The 12274-nt window shown below is 39.9% G+C and overlaps 1 protein-coding gene across 1 annotated transcript in view; it reads right to left on the minus strand.

Moving 5' to 3' along the window:
* The window catches only part of lrfn1 (leucine rich repeat and fibronectin type III domain containing 1), a 104755-nt gene that overhangs the window by 40115 nt on the left and 52366 nt on the right, over positions 1-12274 (minus strand). Inside the window, exon 3 of the mRNA XM_015340887.2 lies at positions 2392-2498. The gene's annotated coding sequence lies outside the window, so the exon portion shown is untranslated. The remainder of the gene's footprint in view (positions 1-2391; positions 2499-12274) is intronic.

Consider the following 12274-nt stretch of genomic DNA (forward strand, 5'->3'; position numbering starts at 1 on the left):
TTGCTGGTGTGTTCTGGTTTGTCAAAGCCCTCTTGTGTAGGTAGAATTGTACGGGTATTAATTTGTAGTCTGAAACCAAATAAATTTCATCACGGTGCCACATCAAGAAATTCAAGTATCTTTTCTGCCAGGATACTCATTGTTTCATGGTACACTCAGCTGTACTGGTTTAGGGATTATACATACTGTATGTACAATCACTGCACATGTAAGGATATACTGTATACAGTATCAGCAGTAGGCTCAACTAATTCAGGCACCACGAGTATAGAAAAAAGGGGAAAAAACAGTACAATAACAGAACTTGGCTAATTAGTTGCCCTGTCTTGGTCTGTGCTGAGCACAAGTGAACAAGAGGAGAAAATGTGATAGAACATGATATCTCACCTCTGAACCAGAGAAATAAGTGCAGAAATTAAGACAGCAGGAGACTGCAACTGAATGGAGCCAACAGCTTATTAAACATTAACCAGCTACTGTAGGACCCAACCCTACTGTACGTTCATCTCGGGAGATGTTAGAATTTAGTGAGGTGACTGTTTCATTAGAAAATGCATTATATTTGCCAGAAAGCTTCAAAGGTTTGTTGTCTGTTTGAGTATTATTTATCAATAGCTCAGAGCTAACATCACCAAAATGGGTCACTTAAAAATATTTAGACATAAGCCAGCCAAAAACAAACCAGAGGACACAAGAGGAGGCCATGGGACAGTGCTTTTACAATTGAGAACAGAAGGAATTTCTTTATACTATGTGTTGTGGGATAGGAGTATGAAACAAGCTGTTTGTTATACTATACTGACACCCTGGCTTCTTTCAAAAATAACATTGTAAGATCAATTAGCTCATAAACATCAAATTGACTAGATGGGACAATTTGCTTTCTTATTTGTAACCTTGCTTACATTATGTTCTCATATTTCATGCATCAGTGCACCACCCGATACTTATCTTCTTCTTACACTCTGTCAAAATGAAATCTTCATGATTTCATTTTCACAGTGTCACATTCTATACTGACAATTTAACATGAATCTTTCATCTGTTTTTTTTGTTCAGATTTTTTGTGTTAAGAATGTTTGATGGCACCCATCAGACCTGAGTCTTGCATTTCTTTTGTGTATCAGTATCTGCTGTACAGTATATTCAAAAGTGCAATATGTCAGAAATACAAATGAAAAATGAGACATAATCAATAATGTGCATGATCACTGGAACTGAAAAAAAAACATCAAAAGAAAGATTAAGTATTACAAAAAAACAAGGAAAGTTAAAAAATTTAATTTAAAATGCCAATAACTTCAAGGCGTCTGGTTACCACAGGGAGATGTGACTTACGCAGTCCTGCTGCAGGATAACAGAAAAGCTGATCTACTAGCCTCTAAAGCTTAAAGCTGATCAACAGATTTGTGTTCTCTCAAATTGACTACTCGTTGGGGTATCTAAATCTACTCTGAACAAACTGCAGTACTGTATGTCCAAAATTCAGCAGCCAGAATCCTAACCAGGTCTAGTGCAAGTGTTCACATTACTCCTATCCTAGAGTCCTTGCACTGGCTTCCGGTCAAATTCCGTGTAGACTTTAAAATCCTCTTGCTCACCTATAAGGCTCTGCATGGCTTGGCACCTCAGTACCTGTCTGAACTATTATCGTCCTACTCCCCACCGCGCAACCTTCGCTCTTCTAACTCTGGTCTCCTATCTGTCCCCCAAGCCTGTCTACACTCTATGGGTGACAGGGCCTTCTCCTGTTATGCCCCCAAGCTCTGGAACTCTCTCCCCAAGGATATCAGAGTCACCTTCTCTAAACTCCTTCAAATCCAGACTCAAAACCCTCTTCTTCAGAAAAGCCTTTACTTAACTGGTTCCATTCTTCACCCCTCTGCTTTTCTTAGTACCACCATCCACGGTTTCCTCTATATATTGTAATTCTTATTTATTGCTGTTGTCATTCTGTAAAGTGCTTTGAGAAGCCACCTTTAAGGGTGCTATATAAAATCAAGTTTATTATTATTATTACTATATAACAGTTGTCTAATCAATCAAAGATTTCGTAATCCCCAGGTCATCTACTCCGAGTTTCCTGGGTTACAGTAATATAAGTAGTCTGAAATAAGCTTTCTTTGATTTTCTCCTAATTGCGATCATGGACACAGCATTATCTGTCAAGACACAAGACAGTAGTAAGGTCTCAGCCCTCCTAGGCTCTGCTTGAGAAAATTAGACAGGACAGAAACAGGCTAGATTGATAGAGGCTGTTTATAGTTTGAAATGAGTCAAAATGACTATCCTTAAATATCAATGAAGCAGATAGTCAGAAAAAAGATAGGCGGACAGCATCCCTGTTCCAAAGGCTAAGTGTGTGAATCTTGGAATAATGAATTCACCCACCAGAATGCAGGCTGGGACTTCTACAGTTCATTTCACACTGGCATGTCAGCCTCACTCTGAACAGAGCTCTGGGAATGGACTGGTAGACGTTCTGTGAACTGTACCACCTATAAAAGGAGAGACAAAGGAAAAAAGATTTTGTAGGCTTTAAATAACATTAGAGTAACAATACAGAGTTTTTTGTTGAAGTGAAAATAGATATACAGTACTATCCAGTACAGTACATACTCAATACATAGCACCATGTTGTAAAGCGCAGTAAAATCACAGGAAAGCATACAGTAGTAAAGAATAGAAATACATGACAAAGCATTATCTACATATGGGGACAATGTAAAAATAAAGTTGTGGTGAACTACAAAACTGCCAGGCACATATACGTTTGTAAGCCTGGACCTAAGAGGGCATGTGAAGTCTCTGTGACTGCACACAGCATCTGGGCTGTTGACTTAAGCCCTTCTCCACTACAATTATCAGAATCTTATTAAGAAGTTGTAATGAAAAGTCTGTAGTTTAATAGGGCTGGAATTGTCTTTAATGACCAGAACCATAAAACAGCTTAGGTCACACTTCCCCTTAATCTTCACCTTACAGCTATCCTTGAGTGTAGCACAAAGCAGCTGAACACTGAGGTCAATAACCTAGTACAGGCAGAATATATCCATATTTAGCACTTAAGGTATTTATTACTTAGAAGGTTTTATGCCTTTTAGATTTTGGTGTTGTCTCAGGAGAGTTTGCAAGGATATTTCATCACAGCAGAGAGCATGATGACTGCTTTACAAGGCAGTCTAGTCCAGCAAAATAAAAATTCCATTACATTCATGATCGAACTGTTTTCAGCTTTGACTTGAGCTGACTCTCTAACCCAGAGGCGGAACTCCCAGAGGTCTTCGGTAAATTAGTCTACCAAACCTGCCAGCCCCTCGCCGACAGTTTACAAATGAAATCATGTTGAAATCAACGCACCGGGGAACTGGAATCCTTTTGTCTAGTTTGTAGTTGTGGATGTAACACATTTTAACACATTCCAAAACGATGAGGCTTCTTAATTATAAAATGAAATGAGGAGCCGTGACTGAAGTCAGACTCCAATTATTTATGCTTTTATAAAAAAGCTGGAAAGAGCTTTTTTTGTGATATATAAAAAAGGCATCCAAATGAGGTGTTTGCAAGGTGATTGTGCCATTTAATCATAGCCATGTCTTTATTTTTCAATTTATTTTCTAGGCTTCCATCTTAAGATGTGGGAGTATCAGCAAAAACGCAGTATTTTACAGGCAATACACAAAACGTCCAATAGGCCCTTGTCTAATCAGTTCCACAGAAGCTCTACTAAAATCATTAACAGCAGACATCTATATTTTACAACATGCTCTTTCAGGCGGTCTAATGACTGGTGATTATAGCTACTAAAATGAGGCGAACAGGTCAGAAATTCATGTTGAATATCAAGAGCCCCTCCTTGTAATCCAGCACTGCAGTTTCTATTTAAGAAAAAAAGCTGTACAGTTGAGACACTACGGCAGCTGGAAGAGTTGTATGTTTGTATGACATAAAAGAAAAAAAACACGTAGCTGAACTGAGTGTCAAACAGTTCGTCCTTCAATCAATATTTCATTATGGCAGTGAGGTGGCAGAAGGCAAATAAGTGCAAATGGAACACATTATCAAAGAGTTTATTCGGAAACCATCTTGGATTATAACTTGGAAGCCAGGAGAGTTCACCTGCCATGGAATGAGGTTCCAGCGTCACCTGGATACTGCTTTGGAAGATGTGTGTGTAGACAGAGCTTATTTCAGGCTTACAGATTCCAGTCCAGTTCAACTGCAGTTTGCAGCCATGAGCTTCGAGCTGACTACACCTGCCGAGAGCTATCCCGAGCTATCCCAGCACGCACTTCACCGCCATCGCAAAATGCCCAACCCTCAAGCCTGCAGTGCTTCTGGGAGATGTGGGAATTATTTTTAACCCCCGAAGCATTTGAAAGTTCACAGACTCACAACTGCTTTAATCTACTTAATAATAAATTAATAATAATTCCTTAAACTCATACAGCGTTTTTCTGGACACTCCACTCAAAGGGGTAATGGGGACTCCCCTCCACCACCACAAGTGTGCAGCCCCACCTGGATGATGCAACAGCAGCCATAGTGCGTCAGTATGCTGCCCAAACACCAGCTCTCAGTGGGGAAGACAGTTCAGAGATGGGGATTATTAGGAGGCAATGATTGGTAGGAGGGGGACAACATCCTTTTTGAAAAATGCTCTGGGATTTTTAATAACCACAGAGAGTCAGTACCTCAGTTTTACATCACCTTGTTTTTTTTTACACTATATGATCCTCATCACTATACTGGGGCATTAGGACCCACACTGTGCACAGTGTGAGCACCCCCTATTGGTCCCACTAACACCACTTCCAGCAGCTACCTCAGCTTTCCCAGGAGGTCTCCCATCCAAGTGCTGGCCAGGCTCACACCTGCTGAGCTTCAGTGGGCTGCCTTCTTGCTCGCTAGTAGAAACACTTCCAACTGGCAGAAATAAGAATGGCTTGAAAAGAAATGGCATAAAAGTATATTACCATGCTTTTAAAAATAAAAAAATATCTAATCTTAAGATTACATTTCCTAAGAAAATGACCAGGAGAAAATAAAGGCAGCAAATCAGATTTTTATGGCTACTGTATGTGTTCATCATTCTTTGCTGGCTTTTCCAGAGGGAATATCCCCCAGAGCTAATTACACCAGTTGTTCACACTGCCAAATGAAAATTGCATCTTGCAAACCAAGAAAAACAAGATTTAGGTAGTAGGACTGGGAATTGGAATTATGCTCCCAGTATTGCTGGAATGACTTAAAGTCCTTTCCAGCTGAAACACATTCATTTGGCTTGCCTGGTGTTGTTACTTAGTATCTAATGTTAACATCCTGAATGTCACGCCTACCTAACAGGCTCCCTACACTAGCTATACCAGAGATTTCCAGTCACGGTCCTGGAGGAACGCTGGAGGAACGCTATGTCTTTTGGTTGTGGCTTCAGATAAGTTCACAATAAAAGGCAAAATGATTTCAATTTTCCATCTGGGGAATATTTGTTACCTGCTTTGAGCTCTCACAAGGTCAGATGGGATTTGTAATTGGTATCAATCCAATTTTAAGATCTGCCCTCATTCAGGCCATCTGCCTGCAATGTAACCAATTTGATTTCTGCAGAAGGAAGAAACCCTTTGTGGGGGTCTGATACAGCATCCTTCCTACCTGTGTTCAGCACAAAGTGATCAACCAACAAGAGCCCTTTAATGAGAAATATCCACGTTGAGAAGCTGCATAAAGTCCCATGTGCTGACGTTACTGGGAACAGTTCTCTTGAAGAGGGGTATTTCTGATATTCGAGATTTCCATTAGGGTCGGAAAGAACAAGTCTCTTTCATTTTAAGAAATGTGTTTTCCGACACATTTAACCTGAATGTTCTTTAAGAGTAGGTTTTCAAACATGTAAGTTTCTAATCACCTGCTAGTTAATGTTGCAGGTGAGCTTTCAATTATCCCATTGAGCCCTTTACGGAACTAACAGTTTGATTAATAAGCCCTATTTTATTGTTTTATTGTATAATTTAATTATTCACACTATTAAATTTCAGAAGCAAATAAATACAGGTACCTGCAACATTTGGCAGCAGAAAGCGATGAAAGAAAATTCTGTTTAGTCAAATTACCGGTTGAATTGTGGTTTCGTAGACAACAGCTCAGCTAGACTGGAATACAGAAGGCACAGTGGTCATATCCGGGGCTGGGATTCACTGTAATAGAGCCACATGCACCCAGAAGACCCTCAAGATCCTAGCAAATAAAGCTTCTTTTTAACCTTTTGCATTAAAAAGAAACTTCTGCATTTTGCAGTTTGAAGCAGAGCGGGAGATTTTTTTTAACACAAGACTCATTGATCCCTCAGTTTTTAAATGTCAAGACTGGGGAAATCGAGGGAAGTTGCACAGCTGTCAGCAAAAGACTACCCCTCCACCCCATGACAAATAACACGTCTGGTCAGGCCAGGCCCATCTGAAAGATAGACAGCCACTCAGGTTCATTAAAAGTTCATTTCCCACTAGATCTTTTCTCTCTGCCTTTGCTTTCTCTCTCTTTTTTTGGATGCAGCTGGTTTCGGAAAAGAAAATAATCAGGTGAAAAGATTAATCGCTGTCACTTGGGTCTTTCAGGGTAACGGAGGACCGCTGTCGTGGGTACTATTCATCACAGGTACAAGCTTTCTTCCCATCTGCCCTCCTCACCTCCTCACCTCTTCCCACAGAGCAGCATCCTACTTACTGCAGAGGCCCAGATCTATCCTCCCGTGAATTAGCATACAGGAAACTGCATAATGTGATTTCTCTTGTCTGGACATGAAGCCGTCCTCCAGGTGATCATGCCTTTCTGATCTCTCCAGCTGAGAGGTGTAAGGCACAGGCCTGGTGAATCCCTGTTCCATGTCCTTTGCTAAACCACTGGGGTACAAGTTATGACTGGGTGAGACACTGCTGTGTGTTAACGGAAGTCAAGGGCAGGTATGTTATGGCACTGTTCAAAAAGGTTACAAAAGGGACTTCAGCTGCAAATCTTTTGTTCAAGTGCCAGCGCCAACCTGTGACCATGAGGACTGCAAGGAGATGGTGTCAGGAGGCTATGGAGGCTCTATGTGGCACTCTGGAAGTGACCGACTCGCATGTGGAGATAGTACAAGTACCTGGGCGTTCACATTGATGATAGACTGGAATGGACTAAGTGCACTGAGGTGAAGTACGTGAAGGGCCAGAGGTGACTTTACTTCTTGAGGAGGCTCAGGTCCTTCAATGTGTGTAGTATGAAGCTCCATATGTTCTATCAGTTGGTTGTAGCGAGTGCCATTTTCTACGAGGTGGGGTGCTGGGGCTCTGGGATTAGAGCAGGGGATGCTAACAGGCTGAACAAGCTTATCAAAAGAGCAAGTTCAATACATCTTCTTGTGTACTTTACATTCTGGTTTGTTTTGCACTGTATCTTCTATATGTTGTGCAATTCTGTATACTCTATTTTGTACTTTTTTATTGAACTTCTCACTGACTAATAGTATTGTTGTATTATTGTATCATTTCGTTACACTGTGCTGTGTTGACTGTGCCAGGCTGCTGTTGCACTGCAATTTCCCTCACGGGATTAATAAAGTATCTACCTATCATCTATCTATCAAAGTACATCTGTCTAAGATTTCGCTTGTGATTTAGTGAGGGTTTGTTAAGACTTAACATTGAATATTATTAATTTCCTTACTTTTCCCATTGTCAGCTAAAATTCTGCTAAAATGCCAAAATTATGTTTCGGTGATTGGATGGGTTATGGTGTTAAAATAAACTGAAGGTTAACTTTCTTGACTGCAAAACTGGAAAACTACTGTATGTCTCACTGAGCCTGAAGAAGGCCCTACAGTCACAACATTGTGTTTCTTCTCTTTACCCTTCAGCATGGAATGAAACTTCAGCTGTTCCTTACAAATGTCTCATTGTGTAGGGGAACTCAGCTTTAGAAAACAGCTTTACAAAATTGAGCAGATGAAAGCAGCTTTTCCTGTTCTACAATAAAGACAGGGAATTTCCATAAATGCATTAATTAATAAATGGATCAGCCTGGAAAGAGGGTGTTTCATAATGATCCTATCTGTTCTAATGGGAGGAGAAGAGAAACAAGAGGCGAAACCTGAGGAACCGAAAACAACGCCTTGTCTATAAAAACAGCACACAAGAAAAGGAACAGGTTTTAATAGGTTCCTTTAAAGCATTCTCCCAGTGCCTGGTGTATTAATAAATCGTGTCACTTCGTGACGTATTGTAAAAGAGCTGCTCATGGACTGGCACTGCCAATATTAACTGGACGCCTTTGGTCAGGTGCATTGAACATTTCCCAGTGATCCATAAATGTACAGTATCATGTGCCTTGGGTAGCTATTTCATTTACACATATATTTGAAACGCTGCCCACTTTCGAAGTGGCATTTGCACTGCAGCATGGATATTCTTTATTCATCATTATAAGACGTTAAGGTATGAAAACAGGGGGTCACAGTTCTTTGTGAAACTATGGAGCAAGGGGAAATTTAATGAGGCTGGAGTTTAGCAATGCAGCACCAGGTCCCGTGACTGATAGAACTGGTCCAATTACACCTTATTCAGACAAATGTAACCCTCTTCCTTGGGTAATAAGCTACTAGGGATTTCAAAGAAGTTACTTGTATGTGGAATGTGAGAAGTGGTTGACCAACCGATTGACGCCACTGTAAGTCGCTTTTCGTAAAGGTGCCTGACAATTGAATAAGTCTAAATGGTTCTCAAACTCCAAACCCCAATCCACTCCATTCCTGTTCTTTTGATCCTGTTAATCCTCAGGGAATTGAAAAGCTGGTTGCAATAAAATAATTGAACTGGAGTAGTTTGGAATGGCAGCAGTCTGAGAACCCCTGCTCAGCAATGTTACATTAGTTTGAATTTTTCTTTCAGAAGTAAACAGTGTAACAGTGAACACACTGCCTACATTCCTTGATCTCCCTGACAGCCTGCCCATCTCAGTAATGTCTGGGCCAAAGCCTACTGCAGAGATTCTAGGATAGTGGATACGAACAGGATCTATCCCTAGCTGGCGTAACTGCAGGTACTAATGGAAGTTAATATTGGAGTAAATTCCCAAGGCTATTAATCCGAAAGGCTAATTAATTTGGGAAGTACTGCACTGCTGCAGCGTGGTCTCAGCTCACCAGGCATTGTTGCATGGCTTTTCATACTGCATCAAGAGTGGTGAGCTGATCTAATGTGGAATGAAAGCATGGAACGGGACATTATAGAAGACATTTCCAGAAGCGTTATGACTCAATAATAGAGATGGAATAGGATTCTTGATCAGTGAACAATAAATGTTCTGAGGTATTTAGTGCTGCTTAATAGCTGTAGTTTCACTGTAATGGCACTATAACCATAGTTGGGTCACAGACTATTGACTGATAGTCATAGTTCCCGAAGGATTAAAATGTGTTCTTGTCATTTCTCATCATTGTAGTGTTTTTTTTTTCTCTCCCCCATTTTTCTTTTAAATTCCAAGAGCTCTTATTACATTTGATAGCTCACTGGTTCAGGAACATGAGCTATAACGTACAGCTTTCCTCTTATGGCTGTGCTGTGGTTATTTTCATGTTGTTATTAACTTACTGTATGTTCACTAATAAGTTAGATGTCTGTGTTTATTAAAGCTTATCATCTGTAAAAGAAACCCCACAACTTCCTATACTAATTGAATCTAAATTCATATTGTACTAAGATGGATGAAATAAAAGGCAACTATGTAATACTGCTACAACATCAGTTCTGTTTTAAATTCTGCTTTGCAATATACATTTCACTAACAAAAGTATTAGTTAGTGAAGTTCCAAGAAGGAGAAAAACAATACTGTGGAATACAATTATTAATAATGAAAGGCCTTCCAGTCTAGTAGAGATAGATTTGTGTAGGAAAACCTTTCTTCAGTGCATCCCAGAAGTGTAACTGTATAGTACATATTCATTGTGAAGTACTCAGAACTAGTTTACTAACAGCTGGTGCTACAGAAGTATTCAGAGTGTTTGGTGTTTTTTTTTAGCCAAATTGTGAGCTCTAACTAGGATTTTATTGATCGTTAGCAGTGTAGCAGTTCTGGAATACCATTAAGCCTTGCACAACCCAGTTTACTCCCAGTGTTCCTTTACTTTGGAACTCGTTCTGCTCCACTGAGCGCAGATATCTGCACAGACACCCACCCTCCAGAAGATTCAGATACAGTTTCACAACACAAAGACTGATACTTGGTACTGTTAGGCTCAGTGGCACAGCATGGCCTCTTATCTTTAAAGAGTTTTAATAGACAAAACTGCAAAGTCAAAAGACAAAAGTATTTGTCAGCTCACAGCTCATTTTTCTTTTTAAATTAAGCCTAATATTCAAATTTTGAACTGAAAAGTTACCCTGATCGGTTTGCTTGTTATTTCCTTTTATCTCATGCTTACTCTGCAGTTTGTGGACACAAAGTAGGGCAAGAGGACTGGTAGTTTGAAATTTAATTGTACATTTTACAGCTTTATGCACTGCATGCAAAGCCCATGACAAAAATCAGGTGACTAAGGTGCATGGAAATTTGAGAAAGCTGTCAAACAATGGTTCCTTCATTATTATTTCATCTTCTTGTGCAGATTAAAGTAAAATATCTGTTTAAGAGTTGCGTGGGTTGCAGTTATAATCTATGCTTCCTTATTGTTTTCAGTTTGCAACAAAACAATACCATGAGGAATTTACGAAAAATTGTACTTTTCTTTAAACAGGTGATAAGAATTGACACTACAAAAGAAGCAGAACATACTGTACCTGAAACCTGTGTTTTGTTTTGTTTTTACAGACATTCTGTGATTTGTACTGCACACCAAACGTGAATATCATTTTAACATTTGGCAAACAGGAGAAAAATCTGAGAAGTAATCGCAAAAGTCCTCCAATGATAAAGAATAGCATATATTTGATATAACACATATGAAAATTACAACAATCTATGTTCCAATATGCATGGATACACCAAAGGCAAAGGCACAGATTCTTACACTGTAGGATCCCCTATATTGTATGTATCCTTGTTGTTTACATGGTTTGACAACACTGACTGAAGTGGAATAAATAAAGCTGCATAATTTTACAAAGAAAGGCCCTGACAATTGATTTTCTTCCTTTCACCAAATTAAGGCAACATTTCTCTTCCCTTAAACGGTCATATTTAAAAGAATAATCTTATACCTGTTTTAGAAAAACCAATGTTTTAGGTAGCTCGAGAAAACTTCACTAAAAATCATTCCAAACTTTTTTCCAAACCTCAGTACTCAGTACATAAGGTACAAAAGACAAAACAGTTCCATTCCTCTTTCATTATTTGCAACTGTCATATACTTTCCACAAACTGAAGGTACATAGACATTTAAAAGATGGTCTTATGTCTGTTGTAAACACCACTGTGACATTAAACCTTAATTAAAGTGCACCGTGCTATTGTTAGGCACACGTCTGCTCTCTCTCTCCTCAAAACTGCTTGTTTGGCGCAGGACTTACGATTCTCCCTGTGTGCTAGAGAAGCAGGCCGACGTGAAGTGACAACTCGTCAGTAAACAGCGGATCTAGGTTATTGATGAATTGGCTCTGCTGATTGAGGTGGAAGTTTTAGCTGTTTTGTCTGCGCTCTGGCTTGCCCACGGACAGTGTCAGGAAAGCTGACAGTGATGCCAGCGGACCACTGCAAAGCTGCCAAGCCAGGGCGATTCTGTTCGCTGACGAGCTGACACTTCGCCCTTGTTCCCAACTTACAAATAAACAAGAGGTTCTGAGTGCAGGGCCGTGCAGAATCAGGCCTCCACACCTTGCTGTCTTGACAGTTTTTGGATCTGTGCATACTTTGTTTCAAAAGAACACGGCTAAAATAGCAGACTGGACAAATCTGCTTTTTTCCCTTTTCCTTGTATGCAGTACAAAAGTGAGAGGCTCTTTTACTTCTGACCCATGCCTTGCTAGAACCCAAATATAATAGATAGATAGATAATACTTTATTAAACCCGTAGGGAAATAATGGGCTGGAAAGTGGGAGAATCATCCAGTTTCCTTTTATTTATTCCTCATAATACTGTTTTTTTAACAAAAGCCCAAAGTGGATACTGTCAGGAAATGTTAAGTAACAGTACTGTAGTCTTGTTGCTGTGTGGAAGAGAAACGCGCAGAGATGGGTTGGGAACAAAAAGAAGCACTATGCCGTTAGAGACATGCGGGCAACAATCATATGTCCTGTCTTGGAGCCGCT

This window comes from Lepisosteus oculatus, chromosome 3 (genome assembly GCF_040954835.1).
Source record: "Lepisosteus oculatus isolate fLepOcu1 chromosome 3, fLepOcu1.hap2, whole genome shotgun sequence".
Taxonomy (NCBI): Eukaryota; Metazoa; Chordata; class Actinopteri; order Semionotiformes; family Lepisosteidae; genus Lepisosteus; species Lepisosteus oculatus.